Source organism: Aptenodytes patagonicus, chromosome 1 (assembly GCF_965638725.1).
Source record: "Aptenodytes patagonicus chromosome 1, bAptPat1.pri.cur, whole genome shotgun sequence".
NCBI lineage: Eukaryota > Metazoa > Chordata > Aves > Sphenisciformes > Spheniscidae > Aptenodytes > Aptenodytes patagonicus.
Genome location: NC_134949.1, coordinates 213,893,041 through 213,911,321, shown reverse-complemented (window position 1 = coordinate 213,911,321; position 18,281 = coordinate 213,893,041). Strand labels below are relative to the sequence as shown.

General features: G+C 39.7%; 1 protein-coding gene across 7 annotated transcripts in view; it reads left to right on the top strand.

Moving 5' to 3' along the window:
- The first annotated feature begins 319 nt into the window (after window positions 1-319).
- The window catches only part of CNTN5 (contactin 5), a 721,166-nt gene continuing 703,204 nt past the window's right edge, over window positions 320-18,281 (top strand). For 3 of the 7 annotated variants that reach the window (XM_076328250.1, XM_076328251.1, XM_076328244.1), the window contains exon 1: window positions 1,332-1,582. The gene's annotated coding sequence lies outside the window, so the exon portion shown is untranslated. Of the gene's footprint in view, window positions 342-561; window positions 621-695; window positions 748-1,331; window positions 1,583-18,281 lie in introns of those variants that run through there. The other 4 variants (XM_076328246.1, XM_076328247.1, XM_076328249.1 and 1 more) reach the window with 4 other exon arrangements.

Here is an 18,281-nt window from a genome sequence, read left to right as displayed (position 1 = left end):
AAGAAAAATGCACACACACATATATTTGTACACCACACAGATTCAGAAAGCATAAACCATTGAAATGGAGTCACTGAAGCAGAGAAAAATCTCGGAGAATAGGAACTAGACAACAGTTGCTCAGTTAATGTGTAAGTTAAAAAAAGAGACCTAATTATTTGGAGAAGGAAAAAAAAAAAGGCAAGGAAAGAAAAGTATAGAAGGGCAGAGAAGTATTAAGTGTTAAAGCAGAAAGTTGTCATTGCCACGGGGGGGGGGGGGAGAAGGATTAAAATCAGCCTAGATCCTGGGGGTAGCCATTAAAGGCGCAGAGCGGGAGCGCGCACTACATCTGCAGATGAGTACCAAGCGGCCGAGGAACACGAACACGAAACTGGCGAATTTGAACGAGCGGCGCCGCCGGCGGGCAGCGCCGCCAGCCCTCCCCCGGGCTCCGCACCCGCGCCACCTGCGCGGGGCCAGGCGCGCAGCGGCCGCGGGGGCGGTGCCGCGGAGGGGCGCGGCTGCGCGGCCCGCGCAGTGCAGGCGCGGAGGCAGGGAGGCGGGGGAAGGAGGGCGCAGCAGCGCGGAGCGCACCGCCGGAGAGGGGGCGAGGCGGTGCGCTGCGATCTGTTGAAGCGGTCCGCAGTTAAAAGCGGATGGATGATGGGGAAGGGAAGAGGGAGGGAAGGAAGGGGCTGCCGGGGCCGCGGCGCTGCAGCTGCCGGCCGCGCTGCCCAGGGTGTTTTTCCAGTTACAGCAGCCGTGGTATAAAGACGAGAGATCGCGCGGGTGCGGTGCGGTGCCGGCAGCAGCCGCGGCTCCCGGCGCCCGGCTGCAGGGCACGGAGGGGAGGGAGGGTCATCACCGCTGGAGAATAAAATACATTTAAGGGAAAAAAAAAAATCTAAAAAAAAAAACCAACCTGGAAGCGGGGTGGAGAAGGGGGTGGGAAGGAGAGGATGGGGGCAGAAGGTGGTTTCTGGGAAAAGCTGGTGGCTTGCGGTAAAGAGGAGTAGCAGACCGGGGGAGAGCGCTCGCCAACTCGCCCTCTTGCCTTCACGCTCCGGGGCAGAGGAGTGGAGAAGAGGAGAAAATCAGGGAGGAAGGCGGCGAGGAGCAGGAGGAGGAGGAGGAAAGGGGGGGGGGGGGGGGTCCTTGTGCGCTTAGGGGCAGGGGCGAGCCGCGGGCGGCAGCGTGAGATGGCACACACATAAACACACATCATACATAAATAGACACACGTCCAGCCAGGGGCGGGCAGCGCCTCCGCCGCCCCCCCGGGACCAGCCGGGGGAGGTGCCTCGGTTCCCCCGCCGGGGAGGGGGCACGGCGGGGCCGGGAGGGGCTCGCGGGAGCTGCCGGCGCAGATGCCTTCACCTGGGTCCCTCAGTGAGCGAGGCGAGGAGGAGAGGCGGTCGGGTCTGGAGAACTACCTCTGGATGGTTTAAAAAAAAAAAAAAAAAGAAAAAAAAAACAACTCTGCAATCCTCTGCTCCCCACAGGCTCAGCACCATAAGGGACTGCTATATTTGAGGCTGTCAGGAGGATGGGAGAGAGAGACTGAGAGTCAGGGCGAGAGAGAGACGGTGCCACAGCAGCGGTAAGTGTCTTTGCCATTCCCCCAGCCGGGCACTGATTTCCCTGGTTAGACTTTGGAGTGTGTGCAGATTATTTGTTGTAATATCCATCGCAGCATCTCTGTGAGCAGCCTGCTGTGAAGCCAGCGATGGTGAGAGATCCCATTTTTGAGCTCCTACTGCAGGTTTATGTGTTTTGCTTTTTGTTTTGAACCTTACGTTGAAATTGTTGTCATAATTGCGCAGAAAAGTTGAAGCAGAAATTACTGCGATCTGCTGTATGCTTCCTGTCATTTAACTAGCTAGCAAACTACTGCAGTGAATGAGTTGTGAAGAGAGATGTAAGGCTTTTAGAACAAATACATACTCCAAAGAAAGAATGACTATTTTAAGGTGCTAATTTTTTTATGTTTGGGAGAGCTTCAGGGTGAAACAGAAAATAACCTGGCATATTGAGTTTATAGTGATGCACTAAAAGTTGTGTTGTTATGAAGTTCAGAATGGTACTTGGCTTTGGGATAAACAATTATCTCCTGAATTAGAAAAGTACAGTGCCTGGACTGTTCTCCTTTCCTGACAGGCAGAGGAGATGGAATTACGGAAAGATACACTGATTTTTCCTCTCTGATGTGAGGACAGTGGATAAGACTATGTGGAATGTCTATGAGCTGGCTAGAAGATGAACTGAGTTATTTCTGTAACACAGTGCATGAAACTGTGTTCTTAAGATTTTTATCTCAGAAAAAAAATCGGCATCCATTACTGTGTGTGTGTACTTCTTCAGATGTTTAGTTTCATTCCTGTTGAGCACAGAAACTTCAAAAAACAGAAGTTACACAAGATAGTGTGATGTGACTACTTAGGACTAAAGTTTTCTATGTGTTGCAGTATTTCAGAAATTTAACAATGTTTTTGTGAAGTTTGTTTACTTTTTTTAATTTAAAAAGGAATACTTTCCTTGAATGGCACATTTTCAGTAATGTTTTTTAATGAAGAACCTGATGCCAAATTTTTCTAAGGAGTTACAGCATTCCTGTAGTCTTCAGTGAGCTTTGGATGAGACCCTAAAGTTTGAAACTACAAATAAATTACATGCTCACTGTTACCCAAAAGCTAAGGGGGATTCCTGATAATTAAAATTTGGATGACATTTTCCAATTAATAAAAGTGCAATTAATTCTTGCTGAGTTATAGTAGAACTCCTTCAGAAGTACTTTATGGCAATCAATATTAAGGCAAGATCACTTCATCGTGATTAATATTATTACAGTGGATATCAAAAGAATTAGCAATAATTGGGCCATTAATTTAAAGTCAAAATATCTATTAGAATTTGTAAAAATATATTTTCATAAATTGTCTTTAATTACTATAGCATTTATCTGCAAAGTTTCCAGTTAAAAAAAATCCAAACAAAAACCCAAAACCCTTTCAATATCTATCTTGTCGGGAGGGAAGATGCTTGTTTGCTAGTGGGAGGTATACCAAAAGGAAAACAGAAAACTGAGACATGAACTATAGTAGCTGAGGAATATTTCATGTAGAGTGGCCCTCTGTGGCAATACACTTTTAACCATGTGAATGATTAAGAGATGTGGTTAAGAAGACAAAGTCTTGGAAGACAACAAATATATAAAGGAAGGAGGATGAAGTGTTAAGCATTCTTGAAGGTGATAACAGCTAAATAGTTTTAAAAGTGGAGTATTCAACATGCAGTTCCTCTGTTTCGTACACTTACAAAGCAAATGCCCATGCAGAAAGTCAGAACTGGCAGAGCATGACATAAAAGTGTGAAGATAGCTACGGATGGTCTGGAAACTAAGAGTGTAGATTTTAGTTGTGTTGGTCAATATGAAGCTGAAGGTCATACTTTGAATTCTAGGTTAAAATGTCAGGGGAAGGGATCTTAATTTCATTTTATAACAAGGGCAGATATACTAAGAATGAAAACAGAAAATACAAAAACTCTGACTGGCTGAATTATAGCTGAGAACTTGGAAGAAAGCAGCTTTGAAAACAGATCTTGAGGAAAAATATCCTAGCAGCTAAGATAAAAGGTATGATTAAAAACTGCTGTTAGGAAATAATAAAGGGCAACTTTAAGAAATGCATAACTTAGAGTCCTGTCAGAACAGATTCAATACAGGAAGGTCATGACTGGCAAATTTGCCTGAGTCCCCTGAATAAGTTGCTGACATGGTAAACTATTGGGGAATCAGTGATATGATTTATGGGGGTTTCAGAAAATGTCCAGTTCTGTGCTCCACAAAATACTGCTTTGGAAAGTAAATTTTGGAAGGAGTGCTGGAATGAATTCAAACCTGACTTAGAGATAGGGACCAGAGGGTGTCAGTAAAGGTAAAGAGCTCTGGATGAAAGGAGGAGGTTAAAAGTATGATGCTTTAAGTGACAGTCTGAGATCCAGTTTTCTTGCTTACTTGTTATAAAGCTGGCATGTTCAAAAAGAGTAAATCTGATTTGCTAGCAATACAGAAAAATCTGTCCCACTGAACAGATTCAGCACACTGATAGTTTTTCTGATTAGGTTAATGATAGCAATATTAATTTTAAGTAATTAATGCAAGTCTTTACGAAAGGCATCATAGGAAACTATATGTTAAGAATATACATGCCAAGGGGCTGGCATTGAGCCATCTGAGGTGATTGGTTCAGTGGCATTGAAAAAAATGGTTCTTCTGAATGGTTTTGTCTTTCTACATGTAGCCTGCAACACAGATTTTCGTTCCTCTGAATTCACTGCATAATTTGCCACTGTTGGTCTGCTCCCTCCATATGCTCCTGCTAACCGCTTCTGTGTGGCACTTTCTCTCAGTTTCAGAGCCACCTCAATCATTTGAACAATTCCCCGTGCTCTAAAATACTAAACTGAAATCCGCCATAGTTTATACTGCATTCTTAATCCCTGAGAATCAATGTCAAATAGACATTTGCTTGCTAATATTATATTGGTAGGTGTTTCACAGAATTTATTTTCCTCCTTCTGTGCATAGCTTCTCTTCTTCTTTCAGGGTCTGTTACACCCTGTATTACCAACTCCTTAGCAAGGGAAAAATACTCGTGTCTGGAAGTGATGCAGTCCTTACAGAGTTTTATCTTCTGAGCAATTCTGATCAATAACACTACATTAGGGGCCAGTGCCTTTTACGAAATTGTTAAAACTTGGTAAGATAAATACATTCTGATTTTACTTAAATTTAAGATTTCAAAGCCTCATAATGTGTGTATATGTACATATATCTGTGTTTATACACACACATATACTATACATTAGAGTAATGATTCTGTGTCTTTGCAAGCTGGAATGGAAGCAACAGTAACATTTTCTGATTAGTGGAAGGAAATGTAATCTGTTTGGGTTTATAATTAATTTCTTGGCTGATTTATGAAAATATCCCAAAGTGTGTGAATCATAAGAAGATGTGATCTTTGCTTATATGCTGCTTTCTAAAAGGGAGTTTGGGATGATTTCTCACTGTACTTCATAAAGGCCACAAATCAAGTTTTAGGTGTTGCAAGTGGATGTGTAACAAGGGAATATGATGTTGGATTCTGTATGTTGTGAATATAATAAAACATTAGAATTACCATCCATGTTACAGCTGATGCTCTTGATCACACATGCCTGTACTTACTCTGTGTAGTCATCCACTCAGACTAGCTCCTAAGCTTACAGAGCCATGAGGTTATGTCAGAATGATAGAGTAATTCATGCTGTCATGTAGTAGTTACCAACACCGTAGTACACCTCTTTACATCTCCTTCAGGACCAAACTTACATGTCAGTCCTGGGAAAAATTGATAACTCTTCTCCATTCCCATACCTAGAAATAGAAAATGCGTCAAACTCTTTCCATCCATCAGAAATCTCTTTTGGGAATTTCCTTTTTCAGTATGCTCTTAAAGGTTTTATTGTAAATGGTGTTAAAACATGATATCTTTCGAGAACCTTCTGCTGCTGGAACTAAAAGCAAACATTGAAGGTAGTTCATCACAGTTAGTGAGAGGTGTGAAGGATGACAACTTTCCATTCAACATAGAGGGAGTGTGGCTTCAGTCTCCTTGTGAGTGAGAAATACTCAGTTTTTAATAGCCAGAAGTTTAAGATTTACTATATATCCAATGGGACTCCTAGCCTGCAAATCATTGTTACCAAGATTAAATGTACGGCTCTGTAATTGATGTAGACATAGTATCAGCTCAGTCTTCTGGGTGCCTTCCCGTACCAAATAGCATCACTTTGCAAGAATTCATGAACCCCATTTTATTTTTATTTGTTTTATAGTCTTCATTAAGTATGTGAGGGATGTTGCCCTGTGGCTGTAACATTCCTGCTATAGGTTGTAACCAACCTGCTAAAGCAATGCATTCAACCAAGAGTAGTAGCTATGCAGATGGGCAGGTAAAAGAAAAAGTCTTTGTGGTCATAGTATCAAAAGAAGCTAATCTAACAGCATAACCTCCTCATAACATTATTTTGAGAAGACATTCAGACACTAAACTTGAAAAGTTGTAATTCTTGCTTAGCCATAAAAAGACATATCCAAAAGATGTGTTTGTTGCAATAATCTCCCCCAAAATGTGCTCTCAAAACTAAGTAGTAATTGGCAAGGAGCTTAACAGAAATTTACTTTTGGAAAAAGTGATTCATTATTACCTGTTGAAGTACACATGCATTAGCTCTTCTGAAAGATGGCCAGTTATCCCCGTTAGCTTACTCCACAGACTTTCATATGCTATCTACTCTCAATTATCTGCGGTTCTGCACATAGACCTGGAGTGTAATGAACAAAACCGCATGAAAATGAGTCAACAAAGTCACAGTATATATTTTACCTTCTCTTCTGGGACGGTTCTCACAGAGAACATTTTCCAAAAGTTAAGTGTTATAGTCACTCAAAAAAATTATTCTGGACATGCTGGAACACTTCTGTGACATTCAGCACTGTTGGACTGGCAGAGTCATTCAGTTTTGTCATGTTCATATTACTGTGATGTAATCAGGATTATTCATTTATCTTTACATTTATTCTTGTGACAGTTTGGACGGGGGATGAGATGGACAGATTCTGAAATGGATGGAATAGAAAATACTGAAAATTTCATGAGCTGCCTTGTTCCTGTATAGGAATTTCAGTACGCCTGGCACACAAAAACGTGGTTGTATTCCAAACAAGCATTTGAAGTTCTGGACATAGAGACAAATTAAAATTCCATTCAGTTTGTTTTTTCTGTGCTTACTGATTTATTTTCTGCAAGCATTCACTGCCTGGAATATTATACACAGCCCACTTTCTGGACCAACTTAATGATATTAAACTTGTATCTAAGGTTGCACATACACACTTTCAAAGCTGAAAAAAAAATCAGATCTAGTTCTGTACCTACTATTTAAGTTACTTTGATGTACAGTTCACCAATTGTATATATAAATTGTAGATTTTTCTATTATGGCATAACTTGTAGGTACATCTATTTACATATATTTACAAAAATGCAGATGCCACTTCAAAATGCAGTTGCCCCAACTGTCTAATTCACATCACAAGTCCATACTAAATAGTATTTAGATTAGAACTCTGATTGCCGTAGAAGATTTGTTGTTTTATTATCGAGGTCCTCTGACTCCATTATAAACCTTATCATTATTACCATCATCGTAGCAACTAGGCACTATAATCATAAATCAAGATTGCATTGTACTAGGAGCTGTAAACACAAAATGGTCCCTGAATCAAAGAATGTATGGCTTAACTCAAGAGCTCTTCCCTTTTTACTGTTATTTGTGACCTTTGAAAAGCTTACATCTAAGGGAAGACATCTGTGTTTCACAGCCATGCTACCATGATCACGTACAGATTTCTTCAAGATCACCTCCCACACCAGAAGAAAACCCAAGGTACGATCTGCAACACTATGACATGTGTAATGATCACACATACATGCCATAAAATGTCTTGCAAATTTGTCTGAAGACTGTACCAGCAGTCCACAATTACTTCTGAAATGCGTACTTTTTAGACCTTTTTTCTAAAGTAATTCATTCCTCCGCTTTCCAAAATCTCATGCAGATCAAATCTTACTAAAAACAAGTATATGGACATTCACATGAGATTCTATTAGAAGATAAGCTCTCCTTATTAAAACTTTATATTTGTTTTTCTCAATCCAAAAATCATGAGTTAAAGAAACAAAATAATCTACTCACTCCTGTGCCGTGGCCTTATTCTTTGTTTAGTTTTTGACTTCTGCGCATCTGAGGTGATAACAAGCTCTTGGTTTCTCAGCCTCATGCTATGCAAGATGCTCAAAATGTTCTTACTGTACTGTAACATATGCAGTGTCATGTATTATTGCTTATGTAAAACTCAGCTCAGGGAATCTGGGAATAAAGCCATGACTTCTCTGATGCCATAACATCTCTTTGATGTGTGTGTGCACAGCTTCTCAACTCAAAAACAGTTGTGTAGTATTTCCTCTGTCTGGACTTTGGGAATGCAGGTTGGACAGTGAAATAGCTCAGGCTGAGAAAGACTGACTGTTACATGGTTTTGAGAAGAGGCATGATTGAAAACATAGATCAGATAATGAGGGGGGATAATTTATTGAGAGGACCATTGGCAAAGAGATAATTTAGAAAACATGATATATAGATGAAATGTCTGCAGTCTTGTTTTCCCCCTTGCATATCACAACTGACTGATTGCTAACACCTAAGTATTTATTTGCCTTATCAATCACTTTGTGCCTGAGTCATTCACTGATGGGCATAATCCTCTGTTTGTGACTTCACAAGGCATCTCTGGAGGAAATTTAAATGTCATCAGCAAGGAATTGAGACATTACCGAAGGCATCAGGTAGGAGGAGGATGTTTGCACAAGGGGCATATTAATCAACAATAGGAGAAAATATGCAGCATCAAAGTAGCATAATTCAGTTGAATTTGGATTAAATTCTTGCATATTTTCTGCAAAGTAGAAGCAAGATAGTTAGACTGGTTGATCAAGCCCTGCAAAAAGCAAAGCCCTTTCTAGAAAATAAATAAGAAAGGTTGAGCAGGTTGCAAAGCATTAAGTGTATAGGAGTACTAAAGATTATACCCTTAAAAGATCATTTACCACCAGAAGTTACTTGTTCAAAATTTCTGTTATGTCTGTAAGTTTTCATTAAATATCCATAAGTTGCTATGAAGATTCCTTCTCTGTCAAGCTTTGCGAAATAGTTCTTTTGAAACAGCATGACTTTAGTTGTAAAGGCATTTAATAAAGCAATGTAAAGGAATTTGCTAAGGATTTCTTTCAAAGCTTACAAAAATATGTTGAAATTATAAACAATGTGTGCATGATTATATAGGATTACAGGATCTGTAAACGAGAATCAAGTATGAGAGAAAGAAAGACCTATCATAGTTTTTTGTTATTTTGCTTCAACAGAGAATGATTGCACGACTTAATACGTGACATTCTGTATCAAATAAAAGCTGGCATTTAAGACAGTGTGATCAGTTGAATAATTTTAATATTTACTAAAAATATTGTGTATTTCAGCAACTGTGTGCTAGTTTCGTGTGTTATCTAAGATTTCCAAAAAGATAGCAGGCTGTTTGTGGGGACTGGTTTAAAGTCAAAAGAATGTGGGTTATGAGAAACCTCTCCAAAAAACGTAATGGACATGCTTGCTTTTTGCAACCTACAGGAGCGTAACTAAGCAGCTTAGGGGCTCCCAAGTATTCCTCTAAAAACTACCTGTAGGTGGTATAATAAGATCTGGAATATTTTGTCAGTGGAAGAAACAGAGCGTAAACAGCTATATGCAAGGCAGTGATTTTGGACTTTTTGTTATTATTTCTGTTTTCATTGTAGTATTGTGATAAGGTAACAGAGCAAAGCAAATACAAAGTTGTACCTTTTATTGGGCCTAATCTTGTTCTTTGAAGTGGCTGAGAAAAACTTCATCCATTAACTTGAAAATAAAAATTAAACCAAACAAAACTAACTTCCAGGATCAAGCACACTGGAAATAGGGTTATTTTACTTCTTTATACCATTGACAGATTTTAAGAAACCTCAGAGACATGGGAAGAAAACCTTTTTCCTTGTTTAAGAGAACAGTCCAACAGTTCAGTCAATAGAAACTTTGGCAAACTATGGACAGAAGGTCCTATAACAGGAGATTTTTGTTGCTTTCTAGTAATTCTTATTTTGAATTTATTAATTACGAGTGTATAAAAATATGATTGGATTTTGTGTCTTTAGTTGTATTTTTTTTTCTCTAATGCAGTCTATTTTATTGCCATTTTCCTTTGATTTCCTCATCACCTGAGATTTTTCCACATGTTGGCTGGCATGAAATTAGTTTTCTTAATTTGTATGCTTGATTTGCCTTTTCTGTAATTTGGATTTTATTGCCAATGTCAGACAAAGATGAAGGAGATGAGGGAAGTATTGAGAACGCAACCCTTCATCATTCCATTACCATGTATAAAGGCAGCAAATAAATGTATTTTGTTAATGCAGTAAAGTCAGAGTCCTTGTGGCTTGAGGTACTTTAAAGAGACTCTCTAGCAGTCCAAGGACTGCCAAAATAGATGACACTGAGGGAAAAGAAAGAAAAAAGAAATAAGAAAAAAGCACTTTCACATAAAATTCACACCACATTTAACAAGCTTAAGAGAAAAACACTTATCCAAAGTTGAAAGCACAGGTCACTACAGCTTGAGTTTAAGAGCCAGGCTTTCCACTGAGAGGATGTAAACACAGGTGGGGTAGTACAGAAATGGTGGGGACCATGCAGTGATGAATCCCCCTTTCTCTGCTCAATACTAAGTGAGGGGAAGAAGGGGAGAGTCCACATAAATTATTCCTCTTCTGTGTCATGGACCTGCACCTGCAAATGGGCAGTCCCTCTAATGGGAATATGGAAGGTCACACAACACACACACAGAGCACTGATCTGGGTTATTGAGCTTTTTTGATATAGTGGGTAGAGGCTGTCATCCGAACACCATTGGGAATCAGAGGTATTGTGCCTACCATCCTGTCAAGTTATATTTGTCCTAAAAATACCTTAGTGATCCTTATGACATGTTCTGGGTATAGAGTAGCTCTTTGATGGGCATATTTCTTCTCGCCCAAAGCATGCATTTAAAGAGTGTGTCCTTAAATATAACGAAAGCAGGCAGTCCACTGGCCACTAGCAACTGCTGACTGCTGTTTTCTTTAACAGTTTGTATGTATCTCTTACACTTCTTCTAGTTCTCTTTCCTCATTGCCGCAATGTGGACATATCCTCACATTTTGCCTTGTTGTAATCGTGATCAGGCTTTTGTGGCTAATCCTTACTCAGAAGGACTCAAAACCATCCAGAGCCAAATTCCGTGCTGGCATAAGCAAGTGCAGCAACACTAAATTCGGTGGAGTCCTGCCTGCTCATTTTAGGATGGCTCCCCCACCTTGAATTTACCTGTAATCCTCAACCCCTACTACCCTATGAAGCATATTTTGCCACTGACAGTGACTAAGGAATTCTAGGCTGGATTTCAAATCTGCTACCAAATGTATTCTGGCTATGCTAGCGACAAGCAGAGCTGCACAAAAATTACCCATTTTTGTTCTGTAAGTGTCCATCTGCAGCAATGATGATTTTCTGCCTAAATATTTTATTCTTCTGTGAATGTGCAAAAATGTGGAATTTTTTTCCCCCCTGCCAGTTCTGCTGACAAGCAGAACTTTTTCATACAGCTCTATAATTAGGCTCCAGAGTCCTGTGGAGACACACAGCAGAGTGGTAGGCTTTATATTCTGCAACACTCAAAAGTTGCAGTTCACAGGCGTGTGCATTTACATCTATCCCACCTCTTTGCATGCTATAACTAGTCTCTTCCATTCCCTTTGGATCTGTCCCCCTGTGTCTAACAAAAGTGAGAGTTTTGAGTGTTTCTGGTCCTAAACTGCAAATCAGCATTCGACCACTATGTGAAACTTTTGACAGAATGGAACAGTTTCAGGTCATCATCAAAAATCCGAGCTCAGGAATCTTGCATTGCTTTAGGTTGTATAATGAAACTACCAAACTTTATATCAAAACATGTAACTCTTAGGGGTTTTCACACAGTTCTTTTCAGCATGAATGTGAATTTCTGTTGCAGTTTCCATCACTGCACAGTGTTCCTGATCACAAAGCCCAGTGATAAGTATTTATATGATGTTCCTATAGCAAATACGTAGTTGTGAAGAAATAGATCACTGTTGGAAGTTGTATGTGCATTATTATATATTGCTATTGCATGGCCCGTGGGGAAACCTTCCATTTTCCTTTAAGATAACCTTCAAATTAATCTGTTCTAAAACATGCTGTTTTAGAGACCATGAGTCTTTGCTACTTGAGTCCACAGATAGCCTCAGAACAACAGTAAATTAGTAACACTAGTTATACCTCCTAAAGATGGTTAACATCTGAGGTTTCATGACTAGTAAGCTTCTATCCAAACCATTTGGAAAGATGGACTGATATGATTTGTTTAGCTTTGTATTGGCACAGTTTGGAGAAAAAGGTTTTTATGTTATCATATGGCTAATGAGAGCTACGGCTTATTCTTTAGCACTGTTACCAGCAGAGAAGAACATTTCCTGTCCTTAGCTCATTTTTAGAGGTTTAATTAATAATGTAGACAGTTGAGTCTGCCTGCTTGGACTAAAATAATTAGCAGAGAGTAAACAAACACTTTACGTTTCACTTTATGAATGGTGTGGTGCCACTTTAAATATTTAATGTTTTTATCTGAGTGACCAATCAATTCTTGCAGGGTGCCAGGTTACAGCTACAGTCTGGGCAAGAAAGCTGAGCTGTGGGCAAAGGTGGGCTCCCGTAACTGCTTCCGACCAGCAAGGGCTGCAGAAGATGGAAGAAGACCTAAAAATAATGTTGAAAAGGAGGGTATGAAAATGTAGAAACTGTCGGAAAAGAAATGGTAAAAAAAACCAGACAGGAGGGGGAGCTGATAGAAAGCAGTTTAATGCAGCTCAATGACTTAACTGATTAGTTAGATCTCCATATGAGGTCCTACAGGAGACAAGTGTCTCATACACATTTAAATCTCAGGTGGTGACTCATTCTCATTCCTGTGTATATATTCAGGGCAAGAAAAACTGAAAGATATCCCTCTTAGTCAAATTTACTGGCTTTTTCTCATAAATATTGATGGTCTGGGGAAGAGAAAACCCAGACCCTGCCCACAGAGCAGACAAAGCTTATGTGTTGAGCATGCTGAAAACCAGCAGTGATTGCAGTTTTGACTTCAGGAACCAAGTATGCATGTTCTGAGCAACTTCATACACGATGTTAAACTGAACATACTCTTAAACAACCTTGGCTACAATTTAGTTAATCTTAGGTGAAGTCCTGGACAAGTACCTTTAAGAAGGGAATGCTAATTACACCTAATCTTTACTTCATGGCATGGAATAGTACTTTTGGAATTAATCCATTTTGTATTTCTATTTGAAACACTAAAAAAACATACTCCTTAACCTTAAAAGTCTCTTCACTTTTGTGGTTTGTGTCTTGTAAACCTGAATACTTCTATCAGATTTTTTCTTTCTTATTTTCAAAATCACAAAATATTGAATATCTGATAAATACATCATAAACTAATTTTGAACAAGCTGTCTGGTTCAGTCAAATGTAGTTCACTTTCAATAGTATAAAATATTCAGAAAATCACATTCCCGTTTGTATTTTTTTTTCTGGAGACTAGATGGAAGATATAACCAGTGCTACGTGAGGCTGGTGAATAATAATATTTTCTGGCTGGTGCACCACTCAAAAAAATGTCCAAAAGGTTCACTCACTGTGTCCATTTCGATGAATTAGCTATATCACTGCAGCCCACGATGAGGCTCCTGAGCTGTAACTCAGGGCAGTTTTCCCCTCCAACTCTTTTGTTAATCATGATCATACTTAGGAGAGAGCCTTGCCCGGTGTTCATATTTCATACTGAATTTGCAGGGTTGACAGAAAACCCACAAAAATATCTGCTAACCTGTTGTGTTGGGTACAAAAGCCACTGCACAATGATTAATATGGATCCCCACTGTGCCATTTGTGTATGGTTGTTTTCCAGAGAAAGATCAAGCTTCGGTCGTATTTTTCAGTAAAGCCTGCTGCCTTCAACATTTTAAAGACTGTGCTGCAAGTCCCTTGCCATTTGAGTAGGAGAAGTTTCCTGAAAGTATGCTCTTGAGTGATGAAAGGCTTTGTCTGGGCAGGGATACGGGCTCTGGTGTATGGAAAACTGTCTCCATCTGATCCTCATGCTGGGGTGGGAGGCTTTTCACCTGTCAGTGATACACACCAATACGACAGCACTGAAACATTAGATGTATGTGTCACTGTCACTATTTTTTGGTTTTTTTTCTCGTTTGGAAACAGCCAAATGCTACAGTCATCTGAGAGAAATGGAGAGTTACAGGAGCTTCCATATGAAGTGATTTGATTTTTTTTTTATTTATAACAAGCTTTGATGACAGTATTTGGATGCTTATTTGTTAATGAAAATCCAAAGATTGATGTGAAAAAATAAACATTTAATTTTGTTCAAATACTTTGTTTCTTTCCCATTGTTTTTCTTCTCCAGATTAAAAATATTCTCTTGATACACTGAAAATAAAATTCCATTCCCAACTGGGATTTTATTACTGATTGTCACAAAACTGAAAATCTATTTTTAATCCAGTTCATCTATTAAGTACCACTGGTTCTGAGCAACCAGGGACCTCATTTTCACAATATGTCCATTCTCCCATCTGTGAAAAGGGAAGGGGTCAGTTACCTATTCATTCACTCTTCATAGCTTTTTCTGTGACACAGAAACCTCTAAAACTGGCAGCAAAAAGCAGTTTGAACAGATCACTTTGTTGCCAAGGTAATAAAATCCATGAGCTTTCAGAATAAGCAGATTTCTTGTATGATATTTAATGTTAGTGGCTGACTAAGAAAAAAAGGTAACAGCTTTTTGTAACAGATAAGGTGCCCATCTTTTGGAATAGCAATTCGCAACGTTTGGGCAATTTGCAGAGCCTGTACTAGATCAGGTGTGAATCAAGGAGGGGAGAAAATGATCTTTAAGTACCCAAGATGGCCAAGCCCAATGCATTTGTATCCCAAACAGTAATTTCAATCGTATGTATGTATGAGTGCACAGGGAAAGCTGATGTTTTTTTTCAGAATTGTGAGTAAAATTCGAAAGACATTGAACTGTGACTGTCACCTGTGATTTCTGAGATATGTCTTGGTGTCCTCAGTAAGGGAGGCTGAGCAGCTAGGAAGCAGTGGGTTTGCAAGCACTCAATCTCAATTGGGATTTTGTTTGTGTTATTTGTAACCTCTGCTACCAGTGTATAAAAATCTGACTTGAACTTTTGATTAATACGTTTTTTACTGCACCATTAAGCTTGTCTAGTTTACTAGCAGCATGGGGAAATTCACAAACATAACTTTTTTTTTTTCCACTCTCCAAATACAAATAAACTAGTTTGTGCAGGCATCCTCAAGGACTTGCATCCTGAAATACATTTATGGTAGTTAATGTTCAGGGGATATTTCTGGGAAAATTGAAGTCGTGTCAGGGCTCATATTGCCAAGGTGCTGAATTTGGGGGGAAAAAAATTATTTTAGTGGACATGAAATATCCCTCCAGCCAGAGGAAGAAGATACCCCAGAGCTTTGGGCAGAGTCTGCATGCCTTGCCATTGAAACCTCTGTGACTGCAGCCTGTCCACTGTGGGGCTGTGAGTGAGTTTTCCCCTTGGAACTGAAGTTTTATGAGAAGAATTCACAGCACAGTAAATAGTGATGATCTTTGTTAACTCTCATCTACCTCGTTTGTCAAGATGATGAATCTGTATATGCTCAAGGTTTTAAAAGATAATGTGGCTTGCTATTGGCTCTAATGGGGATTTTTTTTTTTTTTTAATAACATGGAATTTTGCTGTTCAGCGTCATTTTATTTTATTATGCTCATTTTTTGTGTAAACAATGGTCTGTTGCCATTTGGTCACACACACGCTGTTTTGCTACAGAAGCTGTTCATCAAAGTGGTGACATTTCATTTTAGGACACATTTGGAAAACAGATATTGCTGTTGTTGCAGTGCTTTGATTTGGGAAATGCCATATCTGTGCAGTCATGGGAGTGGCAGAAGTTTGCCTGAGCTCAAATTCCCAGACACTTTATAACGAAAATTATCCACTTTGCCTCAGCCTTCTCACACCGAAATGAGGCCTGCATAATGCAGGCGAAGTTAAAACAAATTAAAGAGAGCACTTCCTCACGCAGCATGAAGTCAGCCTGAGGAATACAGTCACATAGTTCATAGATCTGATTTTTTAAAAGGGCTGGATAATTTTATGATCAATAATAGCATTTTTAGTTATGCATGCTAAATGAGGTATAATTGGATTTCCTGCTTCACAGCATCAGCTACAGGGCCACTACATCACTACAGGGGCCGAGAAGGGATTTATTTACACACACGTGCGCATGTTCATACCCGTGCACGCCCCTTCTGCACACAGCAATGAATTTTGGTGATGCGTACTAGGGAATTTTTTGAATCATTGTGCATAAGGCACTGGCTCTGAATAGTTAAGGCCAACATCTACATGTCAATGAGAGCCATGCAGAGTTACTGTAGTAATTACAATGTATGTGGAGCATGTGAAAACTGTGGGCACTTTGTCCATTTTGCAAATGTCAGCAAGTCTGGACCCAGCTGCAGGAGGAAGAGAATGTGTCAAAACATCAGCTCTTAATATTCAAAAGGCTTCTGGGAATATGAAAAGCTATGCAAGCCTCAGTCAGTACCAGAGTGCCAGATGTTGGCCGCAGACACGGTCACTAAAACATGATTGCTAGTTTAGTTAACGCATCCTTCACCCTCCCACATGGTCATTTCAGAAATCAACAGGAATAAAAAATAGGAGACCATAGCATGGTTGCTACTTTTTAAGTATTTGCTTTTACTGAAAGTATAGGTGAAAATTAAAAATTGATCTGAAAATTCAGAGGATAATTACTGCAGAGAAAGTCCAGGCTATGCATATGATGAAGTAGCATACTGGGCCTCTTTTTATTATTTTTCCTAGCATGCTGTATGTTATCTACACTGGAACATGAACCTATGGAAGAATGGACTAATTAATAAGTTTATTAAAGCTATCATATATCACTATCAGCACTTTCAACTACCAGAATAGTGCTAGAAACGTTTTCTAGCACTTAGACTCACTGTGTAGAGTAAGAGGAGAGTTAGGCACCAGCAAGAAGCCAATTAAAATCTGTATGTTCAGCATGCAGATGCCTAGAGCACACCAAGGGCAAACCACGATGACAGGGACAAGCCCTATATCACACCAGGGGCACCAGAATTTGACCCGGTCATTCACAATGCATATCACTGAACCACTTCTTCAGAGTTATGTTATAAAATTAAAGTATAACACTCATTCTGTTAAAATGCAAGAGGATGAATTTCATTACTGGACTATCTCTGTGGGTAAAGCCATTCCCCAAGTCTGAGTCATAGGTTCACTTTCGTGAGGAGTCGGGGGGGGATGCAAACGCACAGGTATGTTGGTGTAACATGGTTAGTGCTCCCTGATTGTGCAGAAAGGAATTAGATGCTCGCTGCTGGATGGAGACAGAGCCCATGCTAGAGGAAGCTTCATTGCTGCTAATAATTGAATCACTGAGGAGTCCTCAGTTCTGCTGCCAGGACCACACCTGCTAAATAGAAAATAATGAAACAGCCAGCAGTGGATCCAAGCACTCCATCCTGAATCTTAAGTTTCTATGGTCTCACCCCGTTTGATTCAGTTTATCTGCAATTCCTGCTCCATTCACTTTAGAACTAATCAGGAAAGATGTGAAAAACTGCAGTTCTGTCCTCTTAACAAATTAGACTCCTGCAGATCACCTCATTCCTAGCCAGCCTGCCTCCACTTTGTTGTAAAGCATGATTGTAGGTAGCCCAGTCATAACTGGAAAACTACAGCTAGAAGCATCCCCTTTTAGTGACAGTCTGTCCCCCTTAGACAGTGGGCAATTTGTTCAGAATTGCACGATAAACACTAAATACACCAGGAAGTTCAAATTGATAAAGTATACATTATCTTGCTTAACAATATTAAAGCAAATGTAAATTATAAACTGGATCATGCAGGTGATATTAAAATAGTCTGAAGAGTTGTAGCCAAGAAGGCGGCAGAAGAAGTATAATTACAGAAGAGCCAAAGAGAACTTTATTGATGAAAAGCAACACTGATAGACTTGACATCAAGAATTATTCGACTATACATGATGAAACTATTAAAAGTATGTTAAATGGAAAGAAGTAGGTCAGCCTATTATGTAGCAAGAGAATACCAAGTGAATCCAGAGAATAGAGAAAAGAGAGGGAAAAAAAAGATCTGTATCGTTTTCTCTGGGCAAGTTTCTGACCAGTCACATTGAGAGTACTGGGGGGTCAGGGGAAAAGCCCTCCCATGTTCTGTGAAAGGATAAGGCAAAATTGGTCACCGTGTAGATATTTTTCCTCAAAGAGCACAAATCACCTCAAAGAGCACGGGGAGAAGAAAAATATAGCCAGAGCTCCATGCTGTCTGAATATTAGCTTTTTATCCTAGTCGGCTGAGACAGTGAGGTAA